This window comes from Alosa sapidissima, chromosome 18 (assembly GCF_018492685.1).
Source record: "Alosa sapidissima isolate fAloSap1 chromosome 18, fAloSap1.pri, whole genome shotgun sequence".
In the NCBI taxonomy this organism is placed as follows: domain Eukaryota; kingdom Metazoa; phylum Chordata; class Actinopteri; order Clupeiformes; family Clupeidae; genus Alosa; species Alosa sapidissima.
The window spans coordinates 16,093,781-16,111,854 of record NC_055974.1 but is presented as its reverse complement, the minus strand read 5'-3'; the positions used below and the strand labels follow the sequence as shown (position 1 = coordinate 16,111,854).

At 40.5% G+C, this 18,074-nt stretch overlaps 1 long non-coding RNA gene across 2 annotated transcripts; it reads left to right on the top strand.

Annotated features, from left to right (window-relative positions):
- Positions 1-11,775: 11,775 nt before the first annotated feature.
- Positions 11,776-17,720, top strand: LOC121689516. Of its 2 annotated transcripts, none has more exons than XR_006024795.1 (3): positions 11,776-12,242; positions 12,424-12,565; positions 17,347-17,720. It is a non-coding gene; the product is annotated as an uncharacterized LOC121689516 (long non-coding RNA). The 2 variants fall into 2 exon arrangements; XR_006024796.1 differs by having other exon boundaries at positions 12,424-12,586; positions 17,347-17,400.
- The last annotated feature ends 354 nt before the right edge of the window (positions 17,721-18,074 follow it).

Sequence of the window (18,074 nt, the reverse complement as noted above, 5' to 3'; positions counted from 1 at the left end):
AATATTATAAATATAAATGTATAGCTGTGTTGTAGGATTATAAATGGTAAATATGAATATGAATAATTATAAATACAAATTTAGTAGCGGGTGCCTCCACTGTAAAAATACTATACTTACCTTAGGCTAGTGTATTATGCACTTCTACAGAATTTAAATAACAATGAATGTGTAATTACACTAGTGGTGAATGCAGTCACAATGAATTGTCACCTGTAAATAATGTAATATAATGATCATATGTTTATTTAATAATAATAGCCACGTCATATACGTGACAACCCAAAAGCAACCCGTTAGCTAATGGTTGGCCCACACACAAGAAATTACAAGAATACACAACTCAAAGTATATAAAGTATTAACCATTATATAAAGTATACCCCCCCCCCCCCCCCCCAGCGCTGGCCGTTGGAGCTCGGTGGTGCACAGGTGGCAACCGCTGAACGGCCCTCCAACTCGCCGGTGATATCAGGCGAGACGAGAGAACGAGTGTGTGTGTATGTCAGTGTAAATGCAGTAGACGTTACTCACGACCGATCACTCAGAACCGGGAGATTCCGCTCAGTCCTGACCAAAGATTCTAGAACAGAGCAAGATAGATCAGTTACGTCATAGGCATGAAGTACGCTCTGAGCCCGACAGGGCGCCATTTTGGTAAGCTCAGCGCAACATTACATATACAGTTCCAATTCTATGAGCCCACCTGAACAGCTGTTTTTAACGTTGCCAGCTGTTTTTTTTTTTTTACTCGGTAATGAACTGCAAGAACTGACAATGTGAAAGGCCTGATTTATCTTTTTCCAAGTTTACACTGAATAAGGAGAGGTAAATAGGCCTATTATTTAGACAGAAGTAGCTATTGCACTGGTAAATAGATCACATAAATTCCCATTGAGAGACTGTATAGCCTACTGATAAGCTAGCTAGCAGGCAAACTAACTTAGCTAACGTTATATTATCACCATTGTTTTTTTTCTACCTGTAGGCTATACGTTAACCCTTTGTTCACGGCCTGCTTAAACACAGCGCATAGGCATAGCCTAGGCTATTATTATCAATCACTAATAAGGTCAAGATTTCACTCAAGCGTCTGGTGTAACTTAAATAAATGCAAATAGTTGGCCTAGGCTAAACACAACCGTGCTTGACACTAATTATTATCGTTTCCATGCAGTCAAAAACTCCCAAATTGTCCTGCTTGCCTATGTGAAATGCATATGACCACAGAAGTTCGTTTTCAAAAATCATTAGCCTATATACAGGCTGGAGCCAAATTAAAACATGTCTTTGTAAATGGCTTTGTAAATTAGGCTACGTTTAATTAAAAAGTGTTTCTTGCGTGCGTTCATTCTCTCATTCCCTCTCTAAAATGTTCCTGTTCTAGGCTGGCCAAGTGCATGAACCCAGCATCGGTGCGCGCGTCACATGAAACACAATTGAGACAATAGATTGACCATATTGTACAACTGCAACGCCTTATCATAGGCATGTTATATTCATGACATGAAAAGTGGAACTTATAGAACGAAAATGAGAAATTGCGCAGTCGGCTAAACGTTTTAAACTTGCGCAAAACTGATGAACCCAGTATCGGCCATTGACCATTGGACAATCCTACCACAAAACCTTTCCATAGGCATGGAACGTTTATGACATAAAAAGTGGAATATGAACGCATTTCATCACACCTGACAAATAAACAGGGCTGTGGCCGCGATTTGACTGATTTATTGAGCTCTCAGCGCAGTGCTGACTTGCGCGTCTTTGATGAGCGTATACGAAGGAAAGCCCTCTAATCGGACGGGCAAGACTGACAAGGAGGCCAGCCCGTGGCTACGCGTAGCCTATGTCAAACAGGTGCTTTCTCTTCGACCTCCACAAATTAAGCTACAGTTAATTCCGTAGTCGTTTGAATAAGTTTGCGATTGACAACGCGACTGACAACGTTGTGATAAATAGGCATTCTAACTTTTGCAAAGTCAACTTGAATGCATCAATTTTGAACAAAGTTGTGTAGGCTACACCGCGCCAGTTGTAGTCTGCATGAAGTTCTTGCACAAGCCACCGTTTTGATTTCCGTAGGGGAGATGCGGGCTGAACCCGCTTGAGGGAGAGAGGTGCAGGGAGAGAATGGGTGCTCTACACAACGCACATCTCTATGAAATAATGTAGCCTAGACTAATCCATATTTTAAATATTTTAAAAACAATCATGGAAACAATGTCAATAGGCGAGACAGATATTGTGAGTAGGCCTAATGCAGGAATGGACGTTACAGTTATTTAGTAACTATAACGAATTACTGAAATTTAAATTGTAATGTGTTACCTTTAGACTACTTCGTTTCCCAATAAAGTAACGAAATTACAGTAACACGTTACCCCCAACACTGGCCTATTGAACTTTGGTGGATGATGGACAGATGTCAGTGCCCTAGCCTAATTTACCCTCGGAAATAATTCTACATTGTCTTTATACAATATATTTAACTGGTCTAGACATGGTGTGGTCTATTGGATTTCACGTAATTTCAACATACAGCTTTACAGAATAAATATTGTTAACATGTTAGGATCAGCGCCATAGGATTCCCACGATAGCCAGCGTCTGTGACGACACCTGAGCTTACCAAAATGGCGCCCATAGAGTCATAGAACGTACTTCAACATATCCAACGTATTCTCCTGCCAGTAATCTATCTTGCTCTGTTCTAGAATCTTTGGTCCTGACTCAGAGGAATGGGAGGCAGCTACATACAGTCGGCATCTAGTCATAATCGTCGTTACCGCCCCCAGTTGCCGTGGTTACTTACCGTGGCTGAAACGTCCCCAAGGGAGTTTCAATTGCATGTAATCTAATGGAGGTGCACCGGCTTGAGTACAGAAAACACCTATAAAAATATTAAATCTTTTAGCAAACATCAATAAACGGCACAAACACGTTTGAACTGAGAGTTATCTGTGTGTCAAAGAGGTTAAGGGTAACATTAAGTTCCCTCATTTTGCTGGACTGGACACCACCCTGTGTCACTGGATATTTGACTTCCTCACCAACCGTTCACAAGTGGTTAGAGTGGGGGGTCTGACATCTGACTCGTTAACCATCAGCACTGGTGCTCCCCAAGGCTGTGTTTTGAGTCCACTGCTGTACAACATATACACACATGACTGCAAAGCCAACAGTAGTCATACCTCCATCATCAAGTTTGCAGATGACACAGTGATCTTGGGCCTGATTAGTAACAACAATGAACAGCTGTACTTCAGGTTGATGAGGTGGCACAGTGGTGTCAATCTAACAGCTTGACACTGAATATCAATAAAACCAAGGAAATGGTAGTGGATTACAGAAGGCAGCAGCAGAACTACAGTTACACCCCACTAATGATCAGCGGGCAACCTGTAGAGAGAGTCACAAGTTTTAAATACCTTGGTGTCCACATTACTGAAGACTTAACATGGACTGTTAACACTCAATATGTTCTGAAAAAGTCCAGACAACGACTCTACTTCCTTCGTCAGCTAAGGAAATTCAAAGTTTCTACATCCATCATGAAGGCCTTCTACACTCCAGCGGTTGAGAGTGTTCTAACTGGTAGCATCATCACCTGGTATGGGAACTCCACAGTTAGAGATTGTAGTACTCTGCAGAGAGTAGTGCGCTCAGCTGAACGTACTATAAGAACTCAACTCCCTGCTCTACAAGATATCTATTCCAGACTTTTTTCAAGACTTCAAGACTTTTAGCACTTTTACATCCCTCTCCCTATGCTACAGACCTTTTGTTTATTTTCTTATTTCATCACACGTCAAAACACACACACACACACACACATATCTGACTTTCTCCAACTTTTGCACATCTCCATAGAACTTTTTATTTATTATTTTTGATTTCTCCTCCATCTACCCATGTCTTTGATTGCCTAGCCTTTCTGCCCCCCCCCCCCCAACACACACACTTACATCATCACTGTCATCACTTCACATACATACAACACACTGCTTGCTACAGTAAGCCTCCTCTACATACTTAAAGCACACTGCCCCCACCTACACACTACACACACACACACACACAGTCACTGCTCCACTCCCCTCCCGCCCACACACACATCTTCACTGTCATCACTCACATACATCATACATACAGTACTCTGCTTGCAATAGTAAGTCCCTGCCCCCCCCCCCCCCCCCCCCACATACACAGCACATTATTTCATCAGGAAGCTTCTCCAACACACATCCCCAACATACTTACAGCACACTGCCCACACACACACTACACACACACACACAGTCACTGCTCCACTCCCCTCCCGCCCACACACACATCTTCACTGTCATCACTCACATACATCATACATACAGTACTCTGCTGCAATAGTAAGTCCCCCCCCACCCCCCAATACACAGCACATTGTCTCATGAGGAAGCTTCCCCAACACACATATTGCACACTGCCCTCTCCCCACATACACAGCACACTATCCCATCTCCCCTGTCATCCCCCCAACACACACACCAAGACCCCTGGCAGTTGGGTTAGCCCCTTGAGCCGTGGATCTGCCCAAGGTTTCTTCCTTGGTAAGGGAGTTTTTCCTTGCCCCTGTTGCTCTTGGGTGCTCCTTGTTGGTGCCCCCCACCCAATCCCAATCCTCCCCCACCTTTTTTATGCAGCCCTTGCCACTTAATCTACTAAACCCCTCTTCTACTGCACTCTTTACCCCCCCCCCCCCCATTAATGCACAAATAGGCTGACACCAGACATAATTTCACTGCATTTCTTACTTCCAGTAACTATATGCATGTGACAATAAACTTCCTTGTATCCTTGTATCCTTGTAAAACTAAACATGGGCACGACATGGGTCCCAACTGGGCCACAATAAAATATATATATATATATAAAAAAACAACGATAAAGTATGTTGATATGACATGCTGGTTACTGCAGTTATATAAAATTAACAATATATATTTAAAAATCTATTAGGGTAATGTGTTAGTATTCCGTAATGAGCCTTAAACCATTTTAATGTGGCTTTACAATCTGTTTAGCTTTGTTTTACTTAGTTAAACTTAGTTTACTTAGTTAAAAAATGAATCGTTTTTGATTTTGCACCCAAAGTTCTCGTGGTAAGCGCCTGCGCAAAGAAACTCCTCCCCAAGAGCCGTTGGAAAAGTTGAAACGTGACAGAAAAAAAGGTTAGGCTGTGACTAGTTTTATTCTTCTCAAATCTCCACGATTACCTACTTGGACGCACTGGAAGAGGCTGCTTTCGTCTCGCAAAAGGTAAGAACAACTACAGTCCTTGTATAGATTCTAGGCCTAATAACTGAAAAATGCTAGCACTAGAATCTACATTCTGTAGAAAACTATCATGGCATAAGTGAACCAAACACTTGGCAAGTTGGAGGGAGTGACAGTTGGCATAACGTTAGTTCTACAGCTAACAAGGCGAAAATCGCTATTTAGCTAGCAGGGATGCAAACAGAGATATGGTCAAAAAGGAGTGAGATTATCGAAGCCCACGCCCCCACAGGAAATATCATATAATTACATTTTGCCACCACCTCTGCAGGGGCGGAGTCAGAAGGGTGGCACAGGCCACCCTTGAGATTCGATTGGCCACCCCCAAATCTTAGTCTACAATTGGCCATTAACATGGTCCAAGGCAGGACCTTTCTTGATGCACTTGCAGCAGTTTGAAGTATCAGACGTCAGAAATGTAAGTGGCAAACACGCTTGCCTTTATTGGCCTACAGGCAGTATACTGCTTGTGCTAACACGCAAAGATATCTATTTACCTATTGCATCTGCCAGTGCCTATTTATCTAATCACACACTTAAGTCGCCGACATTTGAGAGGTCATTAAGTGTTAACTGTAGGCTAGGCCTATACTTTTGTAAAAGTGTTTAATGGTAATAATGTCCTAATGTAATGTTAAGAAAACTTTTCATTTATGGTTCATCAAGCTTAGGCCTACTCACTAAACACTCGTCGCATCTAGGCTACAGGTAGCGATATTCTGATGACATGTATGAACATTCAACCAGTCAAGCATTTGTTGTAAAATATTGAAATTATTGGAAGTTTACATAGCTTAGGCTAAACTGTATGCTTATTTCGTCCCCAATACCTGTTTTATTCGTCCCGATCAGGAGGGATAAATGAAACATAGTGCACGTTCCACTTTTGCTTATAATAATTAAATAATTCCTAAACGCAGGGCTGGACTGGCCATCTGGCATACTTTTTCCTTTTTTTTTTATTGGCCGAGCCAGTCTTTATAAAGTTAATTTTCCATAGTAGCGCGTGACAACAAAATCATATGCCTGCGTTCTGTTCCCAGAGCTTTCTCTGTTTATGATCTGCAGCGTTTCTCAAATTATGAGCCTCCTCGACAAGTAGATTGCTGGTCTACGGAGCCATGCATTTAAATTACGCCCCACTTCTGTCTGTTAATTTGTGCACAATTGAATGATATTATAGAACCGCGGACCGAAAGGTTTCCCCGATCAGGAAATACTCCTTAATTTGCAACTTTTTGTAGGCCTAACAGAGGTAGCCTAAATATCGTGCCTATAGCGATGTCCGCTTAAAAGAAAGAAAAAAAAACATTTATTTCACTTGTCTCTCTGGATTGAACGCAGAATGTGGGCTGTTGCGCAAATAGATGAATGAGGGAGGGAGATTCCGTTAACAAAAACCTAAAGTTTTGTTAACATTTTCTCCATTATTATCGTAAGTCTCCATGCAGGGCAGGGCTGGTTCTAACCTAGGCTAGGCTACTATATTTGGGTGGGCTGGTAGAAATTTTGGGTGGGCAACATAGCAAAGCTGTCAAATTGGATCAAAACTAACATAAACACAAAACAATAAGTACTACCTAGCTTGAGTTACTGCAGCCAACAGCCAGGGATAGGCATGTCTGATGTATTTAAAATACAAATTTGTATTTTATTTAGTTGGAAAAAAATGGCATCGTATTTTGTATCAAAATACTTTATAGGTTTGTAGTTTAAAAATACTGCCAAATACTTTTGGTAAAACCAATAACCTACTTTTGGTGATGTGATTATAAAAGTGAAAAACAATGAATGCAGCACTGGTGCTGACTTGTAATTTGCCCACAGTTGTTGTGATCAGAATATTGAGATTCAGGCAGATAAGTAACATGTAGGTTGCTCACACACTCATCCCAACCTCAAGTTTCTTGAGAACTTTAGTCATCCAATTCAAACACATGGAACCGGTTATGTGGTTGCCCTGCAACAAGTTGCCCCATGTGCAACGTTAACAATGTTTGCTCACATACACAATACACTCCTTCATACCAACTTCAAGTTTCTTGAGAACTTTACTGATCATTAATCATCCAATCGGAAGACATGGAACCGGTTATGTGGTTGCCCTTGTTGGATTCACGATCGTTTTGCGTTGTGTTTTAGTTCTGATGTCTGTACTGAAGATGGTCAATAAAGCTTGACGGCTGGATCAGGATCGGTGATTAAAAGAATTTATTGTAGATGGTACAACACTCACTAACCGAGCACAGGCTAAGTCTCAAACAGTAAAACTGCACAGAGTCTAACAGGTGTGGTAGTTAGTAGAAGCGGGCTGCTGCTGAGCGTCTTGGCATAAGATGCTCCCCGAGTCGCTTCCTCGATCCGTCTCGAAGTCCAAACCTGAGACAAAGCCTGTTATACTAAAATCATATCAACGTAAATCATGCCAACGTGGAAGGTACCAGCCATAGCTCAAAAATAATAGGAAAAGTACTAGCCCTGAAAACAGAATAACAAGGTGATATCTCATTCTGCCCATGCTATCACTACGGCCATGAACATGGCAGTCTGACCTGTTGATGGTAAATCCTATGTGCAGCCACACAGGCGCCTAAGGATTAGAACTAGGGAGTGAAACAATGGCATGTACCTCTCCACGTCTCTACTACACACAAAAGTAACACAGATGAACACATCAGAATACATACAGAAATACCCCAGATTTCTACAGTCCCCCCTCTTGATCAATTAAAAAACACAGATTTTTATAGATCATACAAAACAAATAAAAGGAGTCTGATGTGGTCTAAAGAACAGAGGACAAACCAAGACAAGATTACTTCTCTAGCACTTTGAAAAGGAGGAAGTGCCGGTGTCTTAAAAGAAAAACATAATAACTGATTTCGTTCCGGAGGATTGTCTCACACATAAAAAAAATTAAAAAGGAAAGGAATCAAACCCACATCCTCGGTTCATCCCGAGGCTGGGCAGGAGGTACTCTAACAGGGGCCAATCTTGGAATGGTAGTGGTGGCACGCTTAATGATACACAACACCACTTGGATAGCTAAGTAGATGACAAAGATGGGAATGAGCAGGGGCATAATGAACTGGACAATCTGAGCAAACAGGGGCCCACCCCAGCTACTCAACCAACCTCCCAGGGACCAGCTACCAGCAACAAGTTACCCCACGTGAAAATGTAATTAATAATTTGCCCACACTTGTTGTGATCATAATATTGAGATTTAGGAAGATGAAATTGCTCACATACACAATACACTCCTTCATACCACCCTCAAGTTTCTTGAGAACTTTAAAGAAAATAAACAAATAGACAAAAAAGCAGGTCAAATTATTTTAACAGCTACAAAAATAGATGCACATAGATATAAGTTATTGTGGGGGGGAAATGTATTGGATGAGAATATTTGTATATCTTCATTTAATAGAATATAATAAAATGGATTATATTTTAATGTCCCCATGATGGAATTTGTTTTAGCACAGCATAGCCCAGGGACAGACAACTTAGATAATTAACTTTAATATGTTTGTATTATTTTATTCAAATACAAAGACATTTTATGTGAGAGTAAGGTATTTGTGTTTTTTTTTTCTTTCAATTTATGAGTATGGTGTTTGTGTCTGGTTTCCCTAATGTATTTGTGCTAATTTCACATCTTGAGCCTGTTTCTGTTTATCTGGTTGTTTTGCCTCATGCCACCCTTGAATTAATCAGTGCCTCACCAGTGCCAGTTAAAAATGTCTAGAATCGCCACTGCACCTCTGCCATCCAGGGCTCACCCTATTCACACAAAAATGTTCTTTATATGAAAATACACTGTCCCAGTTCCTTCCCTTATTCTGTCTGCTGGGGCCTGACTTTGGCTGGTAGCTGGCTTGTCTTGACAGAGGAGCTGGGCCACACTGGGTAGATATGATGGTAGCCACTCTCTCTGTGTGTATAGCACTCTGGCAATGATTCAACAGAGCATGCACTCCCTTGTTAGCATAATTAATCTCTTTCATGCAGAAAGTACATTTGGCATGTCCCTTTTTTCAATTTTTTTGAAAAAGTCTGACATTTTGAATTTGTGTTTGGCTGTCTTGACCTCAATCTCCGTTTCAACCTGTAACCAAGACCAGTTCCAATTTGTTTTACAACCCTCATCCACTTTGTTAACTGTTAGTGCCTCACTCTCATCAAATTCTCTCATTCTGTAAATGAAAAGTTGCATATATTAGCCATAGTGTTACCCTAGACCTGACAATATCATAACAGAGTGCAAAATAGTTCACTTCACTTTGGCCCCTTTCTCAAAGCGCCCCAAAATAACGTTATTCTGCACAATAATGTACAGTTAAAATGTATCAACAGTAGTGCGGTCTGTCTGTTGGGATAAGCCCACACATCAGTTTCTCGCCCTTATGTGGTAGGTGTCATTGAAAATAAGTCAGTTCGTCACTTGTCACTTCGGGTTGCATTTACGAAAAAGCCTAGACCAGCGGCTCATTAGGCTACTAGACGTCAACAAGCTGCTAGCCTAAACAAGTATGTTACACGTTGGAAAGGGGGTAGAGTTGGATATAACGTTAGGCTGCTACTAAAATATTACAGGACAAAATACTGCTAGTCTGTCCGGAACTGAACTAAACTGACTGACGCAACAAACAAGGTAAAAAAAAAATCCAACTGTATTTTTGCTAGTCATGTAAAATGTAGCGCTAGTGTGCTACTTAAGCAATATAGCACGAGTGAGAGTGGGGTTGGTCATGGATATTCCCACGGGTGTTGTTCGGCCGTAGCCACAAGGCCGGAGGTCGAGTGGCGCAGGCAACAACAGCCGTGGGAATATCCATGACCAATCCCACGATCACGAGTGCTATATTATTATATACAACAATTCTACAACAAACTAAATAATCTGAAAACACCCCATTATTGTTATAACATTCTAGATCCCTCGTTACGGGTCTTGGTGGTTTACATGTCTTCTTGAAAGAAATGTTGAAAGTCGGGCTGAAATCACATTCATATCTAGGTTTGCTGAATGCATGTTACAAGGACAATGGGCCATGTCATGTAAGGGACATGGTACTGCAAAAAAAACGGAAACATTGTCTACATTGCAGAACCACTCAACTTTATTAATTTATGGTGAATAAATGTTTCATGGACTGTAACGGTAGGCTATGTGTTTATGTAGTCATTTTAATACAGAATTAACTTTGATGAAATTATAATCAGACACTTCAACCCCCCCCCCCAAAGAAAAACTCGTCGGATCTGCACGATTCACACAAGTCCCCCAGACAGCCGTGAAAAAGGCGGCATCCGCCAAAAGGCGCGCTGTTTGCATCCCTGAGCTAGGCTAACGTTAACGTCATGTCATCCTACTCTAACTTAATTGTAACCATTTTAACCGTTGAGCACAATGACCCTCGTTTCCGATATTGATGTTGAAAGTGCTTATTCGATATTAAAGATTATTTTGAATGGCTGACTTGTAGAAAGCACTAGCTAACGTTAACGTTAGAGCTAGTCTTTGACTTCTGAAAGGAATTTGAAGTCTTTGACAGGAGTAACGTTGGTTGTTTAGGCTGTTTAGAAGTTTACAGGCTGTTTAGAAGTTTTTTGCTGATTCAACAACTAAAATGTTTTGGAAGATATTGGAAACCCTATTTTGTTTTATTTACTAGCCAATGTTAGCTGGTTAGCTGCTGGCCGAAACATTTTAGGCGGCAATGTTTTTTTATTCCGACGCAGGTAGAATCTAGCCTAGTTCTAACGTTAATAAAGTTAATCGATTATGTCGACCCATGCCAGCCCCAAAAAATGAACGATTTAAACATGTAATTTCGTCCATGTGATTCAAAGAATTAGATTTGATTTCAAGATAGCATCCTGTCAGATGTAATATCAAACCACAACCATTAACGTTATGGCAAGCGTTCAGTAAATGTGTCTCTTTTTTTTACAAATGCCTTTCTATGACCTTTGCTGCTGTGATGCTGCCCTCATCCTTGTCCTGGTGTTATTCTGCGTTCGGTAACGTTAGTGATTGTATTGGACCGTAACGGTAACCTAGGTATCACTAGGCTACTTAATGGCTTGTTTATTGCTGACAACGTTTTCACGACGTCAGAATAAATAGTTCTAGATATTTAAATACAGTGGAGAGCAATTCACCTCATCACAGTTATGAGGTGTTTTTGGCGGATGGTTTTCAAAATGGAGAGCTGCATACTTCAATTACATTCACACCAAGAACGATAACTATAACCATAACGTTAATGATAAAAGCGTTCACACTGAACAACGATAGCCAAAGTCTCTCCTTTTGTTAATGAATGTGACGCCTAAAATTCGATGGGTTCTTCTGATTGGCTATTAGGTTTTTATTGTTCTCAAAATCGCTCTGAAAGTGATCCCCAATGATATATTCTTCATGTCGTTATCATTATAGTTTATGTGTGAACGTCGTCATTCATATTAATGAGAACGATATTTGTTTATAGTTATCGTTATCGTTCTTGGTGTGAATAGGCCTTTAATTGTAGAGAGAATGCATACAGCCAAAATGTGAAAGTTTGTGAACCCCTTGGAATTATTTGGTTTTCTGCATAAATTGGTCACAAAATGTGATCTGATCTTCATTTAGTGTTATAGAAATAAATTGTAAGAATTATTTTAGATTTTCATGGTCAGTTCTTTGCATGTATAAAGGCTATTATCATAGCACACACACGGTTTGAAGTACGATAAATTAATTGAAGATATATTGCTTTTGCAATAAATGAGCAACTTTGCTTAATTTAATGTAGGGCTGAAAGCATGGCAACATTGGCGCCACCGTCTCTTCTACCCCAGAGGGTTTCCCCCTAAAGACCGTTAGGGATGTGGAAGTCATGGAAGGAAAACTGGCAAATCTTCATGTCCAAACTGGTCTGTATGTTAAGTCTAGGGTGGTGCAACTCAATTTTATTGGGCAGTGAACTTGATCTGAAACTTCCTCAGTGTCCTCACACCCATGCTTCTGGAAGTTCTGTTGATGTTCATGTTGGGTGGTTTACTCCAGTGAGCAATATAGATAACTTTGCTTTGTATTGTCTTTGTTCCCCCTCAGGTTGCAGCTATGACTGACATAGGGGGGACAACTGTTGACGAGGCCACAAGAAGGATGATGACCTTCCTCCTAGACCATGGCCTATCCAGGCAGTACAACTTTGTGGGCCAAACGGGATGAGAGAGTTCAAGGCCTTACAACTGTATGAAGTAATATATGATAGGTGTGCATGTGGATAATGTTTTAAGTTATACTAATAGGGCTGGGAAGGTAACCGCATTACTGCAATACCGCGGTCACGTGACGCCTGCAAAATAAAAAAAGGAAAAAGAAAAAATGTGAAACGTTTGGGGGATTCGAGTTCATGTAGCCTTCTGCAGAGGTCTTAAGCTGACTGCATAACGTGATTATTTCTGAACTTCTGATACATTTTCAACTATGACATTTGCACAATTCCGGGATAGCCTTGTTGATAAACTGCTTTCATGTCTGAAGTATTTGGTCTAGTGATCTTTGAAGTTCCTGCGGCTGTCTAAGTCAAGTCAAGTCAAGTCAAGTTTATTTATATAGCACATTTCATACACAGAGGTCATTCAATGTGCTTTACATAAACAAAACCAAACGATAATAACAAATAAAAGCATAGAAGGGCAATATAGTCAAAGAATAGTTAAAAGGTAAAGATCATAATAAAAGGAAAACATAAAACACAAGGTAAAATCAATTAAAAATAAAGAATAATTAGTAAGCAAAAACAAAGGCAAAAGTAGTAAAAAAAAGTAATAAAAGACAAAGTAGAATAATTATCGAGGCAGATTCAGAATTTGTAACTCGGCACAGTTAGCAGAAAGCGTCTGAGAACAGTTTGGTCTTAAGTCTAGATTTAAAACTGGCTACAGTTGGGGCCTTTTTAATGTCATCCGAAAGTTGGTTCCACAGCTGAGCCGCATAGCAGCTAAAAGCTGCTTCACCATGTTTAGTTCTAACTGTAGGTTTTACTAGCAGGTTTTTCACCTGGGACCTGAGAGGACGAGAAGGTGTGTACTGCTGAAGCATGTCTGACAAGTATTTAGGTCCTGCTCCATTTACTGATTTATAAACAAGCAATAGTGCTTTAAAGTCAATTCTGTGACTTACTGGAAGCCAGTGCAAGGACTTAAGAATTGGAGTAATGTGGTCAGTTCTTTTAGTTTTTGTTAGAGTCCTAGCTGCTGCATTTTGTATCACCTGAAGCTGTTTAATAGTCTTTTTAGGAAGGCCTGTGAACAGTCCATTGCAGTAATCAACCCTGCTGGAGATAAATGCATGAATGAGTTTTTCTAAGTCATGTTTTGACATCAGCCCTCTGAGTTTGACAATATTTTTGAGGTGGTAAAAAGCTGATTTAGTTATCGCTTTCATGTGGCTGTTGAAATTTAGATCACTGTCAATTAATACACCAAGGTTTTTAACAGTATCCTTTGCCTTCAACCCTTTTGTGTCAAGGAGAGTGGCAACCCTAAGTCTTTCCTCATTTTTACCAAATATAATTACTTCAGTTTTTTCTTTGTTCAGCTGAAGAAAATTTTGAGACATCCAGATGTTGATTTGTTCTATACACTGACACATAGATTCAAGAGGACCATAGTTGTTTGGTGATAGAGCTAAGTAAATTTGTGTGTCATCTGCATAGCTATGATATGAAATCAAATTATTTTGAATGATTTGTCCAAGTGGGAGCATATAGAGGTTGAATAATAGTGGCCCCAAGATCGACCCCTGGGGAACACCACAGGTCAAGGACGTTGGTGTTGAGGTACAGTTTCCGATGGCAACAAAGAAGCTCCTTTCTTGTAGATATGATTTTAGCCAGCTGATAACTATGCCTGTAAATCCAACCCAGTGTTCTAGTCTGTGTAGTAAAATATTGTGATCAACAGTGTCAAATGCTGCACTAAGGTCCAGTAGCACTAGGACTGATGTTTTACCTGAATCTGTGTTGAGGCGTATGTCATTGGAAACTTTAATGAGAGCTGTTTCAGTGCTGTGATTTGCCCGAAAACAACAGCTTTACAACAGCTGTTTTCAGTGACTTAGGAAAAGTGCCAGACAGCAATGATACATTTACAATTTGAAGGACATCCGCCGCTATGAGGTGAAAAACAGTTTTGAAGAAATTGGTAGGCAGAGTGTCTAAGACACATGTGGAAGGGCTGAGATTCTGTACCGTTTTTTCAAGTGTTTCGTAGTCTATCAAGCTGAACTCTGACATCAAGTTTAGTTTCCCTCTGTTTGTTGCTGGAAGTTCAGGTTGTTGAATTTGTAATTGAGCAGATATGTTGAGTCTGATTTTGTCAATTTTACCTTTAAAAAAAGATGAAAACTCATTGCATTTATTAGTTGAGAGAAGTTCAGGCGCTAATTGTGAGGGGGGATTTGTTAACTTATCAACAGTTGAAAATAGAATACGAGTGTTATTTGAACTTCTATTGATAATGTTAGAAAAGAAAGACTGTCTTGCTTTGCATATTTCAGAGTTATATGTGCGGAGCATCTCTTTATGGATTTCATAGTGGATCTGAAGTTTGTATTTACGCCATTTTCTTTCAGTCTTCCTACACTCTCTTTTTAGAAGTTTAACTGCTGGATTTTGCCTCCATGGTGCTTTCTGTTTGTCCTTAACTTTCTTGAATTGTAATGGAGCAATGTCATCCATAATGTTTGCCATTTTTGCATTAAAGTGATCAAATAAGTCTTCAGAGTCTGACAGTTGACTTGACTTTAGTGAAAGTGCTTGCTCAAAGAGAGCACTTGTCTGATCATTTATGATTCTCCTTTTTACCATCATAGCTGTGTTTTGAGTGTGTGGGGACATAGACACATCAAAGAACACGCAAAAATGATCAGATAAGGCCAGGTCTTTAACAGCTGTAGAGACATCGAGACCCTTTGTGATAACAAGGTCGAGGGTATGGCCGAGAGAGTGTGTTGGCCCCTGTACATGCTGTGTTAGGGAGAAAGTATCGATTAGTGCAATGAATTCCTTGGCATAATTGTTTTCAGGATTATCCACATGCAAGTTTAGATCCCCTGATATAATAAGACAGTCATACTCTATGCAAACAACTGATAGCAGTTCACCTAGCTCTTCAAGAAAAACTTTAGCTGAATGTTTTGGAGGCCTGTAAATTGTCAGTAATAAAATCTGAGGAGAAGACTTAATGCATGCACACAGATATTCAAATGAAGTAAAGTCACCGAATGACGACTGATTGCACTGAAAAGACGTCTTGAAAATTGTGGCTATCCCCCCACCTCTTTTATTTGCTCTGGTAGCACTCAAAAAACTGAAGTTTGGGGGAGCTGATTCGATGAGAGTAGCAGCACTGTTTGCTTGATCTAACCATGTCTCAGTTAAAAGTAAAAAATCAAGGTTGTGTGTGCAAATTAGATCATGAATTAAGAATGATTTGTTTGAAAGAGATCTGATATTTAGGAGTGCTAGTTTTGTTAGTTTAAGTGTTGGGGAAATATGATCCATGGGGGAAATCTGAGGTTGATGTGGTACGGGTAGGAGATTGGACTGGTTTACCCTATAAGCTCGATGCATTTGTGTTCTATTTCTTGTCAATACAGGAATAGAGAATGTCATGGGCTTACTGGGTCCCGGCATGTTCTCAAAACTACTGTCAGTACCATTTATATTGCAGGGACCCTGAGAATATCATGCAATACAGTCATCATATAATTGTCCCCTGCTGCTGCCATCTGTATTTTCCACTGCACATTCCATGCTATATGCCGGCTGAGAAAATGAACTAAGAGGTTGCTGCTGCTTAAGAGATCCTTCTAAACGGGGAGGGGGAGGGCGAGGGGGTGGAGGTGCCCTTCGCTTCTTTGGTGCTAATGATCTTGGGCTAGTAAAACTCTGCATGGCTACTGGTAGCAGTCTCTCCATTCTTGCAGGGAACATAATGTGCTTGGGTGGGGATGGTGATGGGTATTCAGGGGATCCTGTGGAGTTTGAGTGGGTGGTGGGATGAAGGGGTGGGGATGGGAGATTAGGGGGGTCTGTGTGGCCTGGGGAGTTTGATTGGGTGGGGACGTGATTGGGTGTGGGTGGTGATGGGAAATCAAGGAGGTTGGGGTTGAAAATTGATCCAGAGTCTCCAACTGCCTGCTGAGGTTCTGGGAAGTTTGTTGCAGATGCTCCGCTTTCAGCATGTATTCCAGTAGTGTATTCCATGTTGTTGTGTCTTTGTGGTGACAAGGAGACGACGGAGGTGGGGAGGGGTATTGGTACTGGTGTTACAACATGACCCTTCCTTTCTGATATCCTCTCAGCAGCTTTGATAGGTGCTATCTCCTCATGCTCATCACATCCATTTGTTTGCTGAGATTCCAGGGAGTTTGACGCCAGTGATTGACTTTGAGTCATTTTAGCAGCACCCATCTTATCTTGTCCAGTGGACATGGCTTGGCATTGTTGAGCTGGTTGTTTATGTTTCTCCAAGGTCTGCATTTCAGTGGAGGCTAGCGGGTGGTTATCAGAGGGCCCCACAGCAGGGGAGGTTGGGCATATCTCTGTTTCAGCCTGTGCAGAGTGTTTTGGTTTAGCTGAGTTGTTGATGTCATCCGCTTGTTCTGTCTGTATGGCCACTGAGCGCTTATCAGAGGCTTAACTGGCTGTTTTTATTTATTTATTTTTATTATTTTTCTTTTTTAGTCTAGTATCAGTACATAGGGTGTCCCAGCCCTATGTACTGATACTAGAAAGATGTCACAATACCCTAATGTTATAAACAGGTCCATTTTTGTTGTCCTGGCTGGGCAGTGTGTTTGCACGTCTCTCAGCTGCCTAACTTGTGTGTTCAAGAGTATGTGTGTAGTTGAATAATAATCTTCATTTTATAGCGCTTTTCTTAACATAGTTGCAGTCCAGGCTGAGAGTTGTGTTAGACAATACAGTATGAAGTAAGTGACCGTTATATTTGTTTCTTGCAGGAGGTTTAAAGAAAAAAGGCATGACCAGCCAAATCATTGGTGCTAGGGACCGGGAGGGCATGTTTTCTTAATTTTACATAAATAAAAAGGTATTGAATTATATTACTAGTCTCTTTGTTATTATAGCTTTTTTAACACTTGTAAGGTGTTTGGGTCTGTGGGACCCACTTTCAATGTTTGCTAAAAAGAAAATTATGCTATTTATTATTTCTTCTCACTCAAACTCATTGGCTTTCTATATCTGCTATCCCCACACAAAGTTACAAAACTTACATTTCAAGCACTTTCACCTGTTCTGATTAAGTTCTAAGAAATAAGCACCAATAATGATAAAAAAAAAAAAAACTTGTTTCTATTTACCTTTTTATAATTGAATTTACTTGTTTTCTCACAAAATGATGATCATAAATGTGATGAGTTAAATAGCAATTAACCATAAATGAAGTCTATCATTGGTAACTGAGCTAAAGTGAACATCTGTCAAGTATTTTTACATACATTGTTATGCCTGTATTGAAAAAGCCTTATAATGTGGTGGGTTCAACAGACCCGGATTGGCTGTGTAACAAACATATGAACACCTAACGGTTAAAGAACTGTATGAGCTGACTAAAATAAGCCCCCAAAATGAATTTTACCCAGAATAGCCGGAACCCATAATCAGCCCAGAAACCTGGGTTGGCCATGTGGATTTTTAGCTAGGACCCATGTGAAGCCCACCTTCAGCC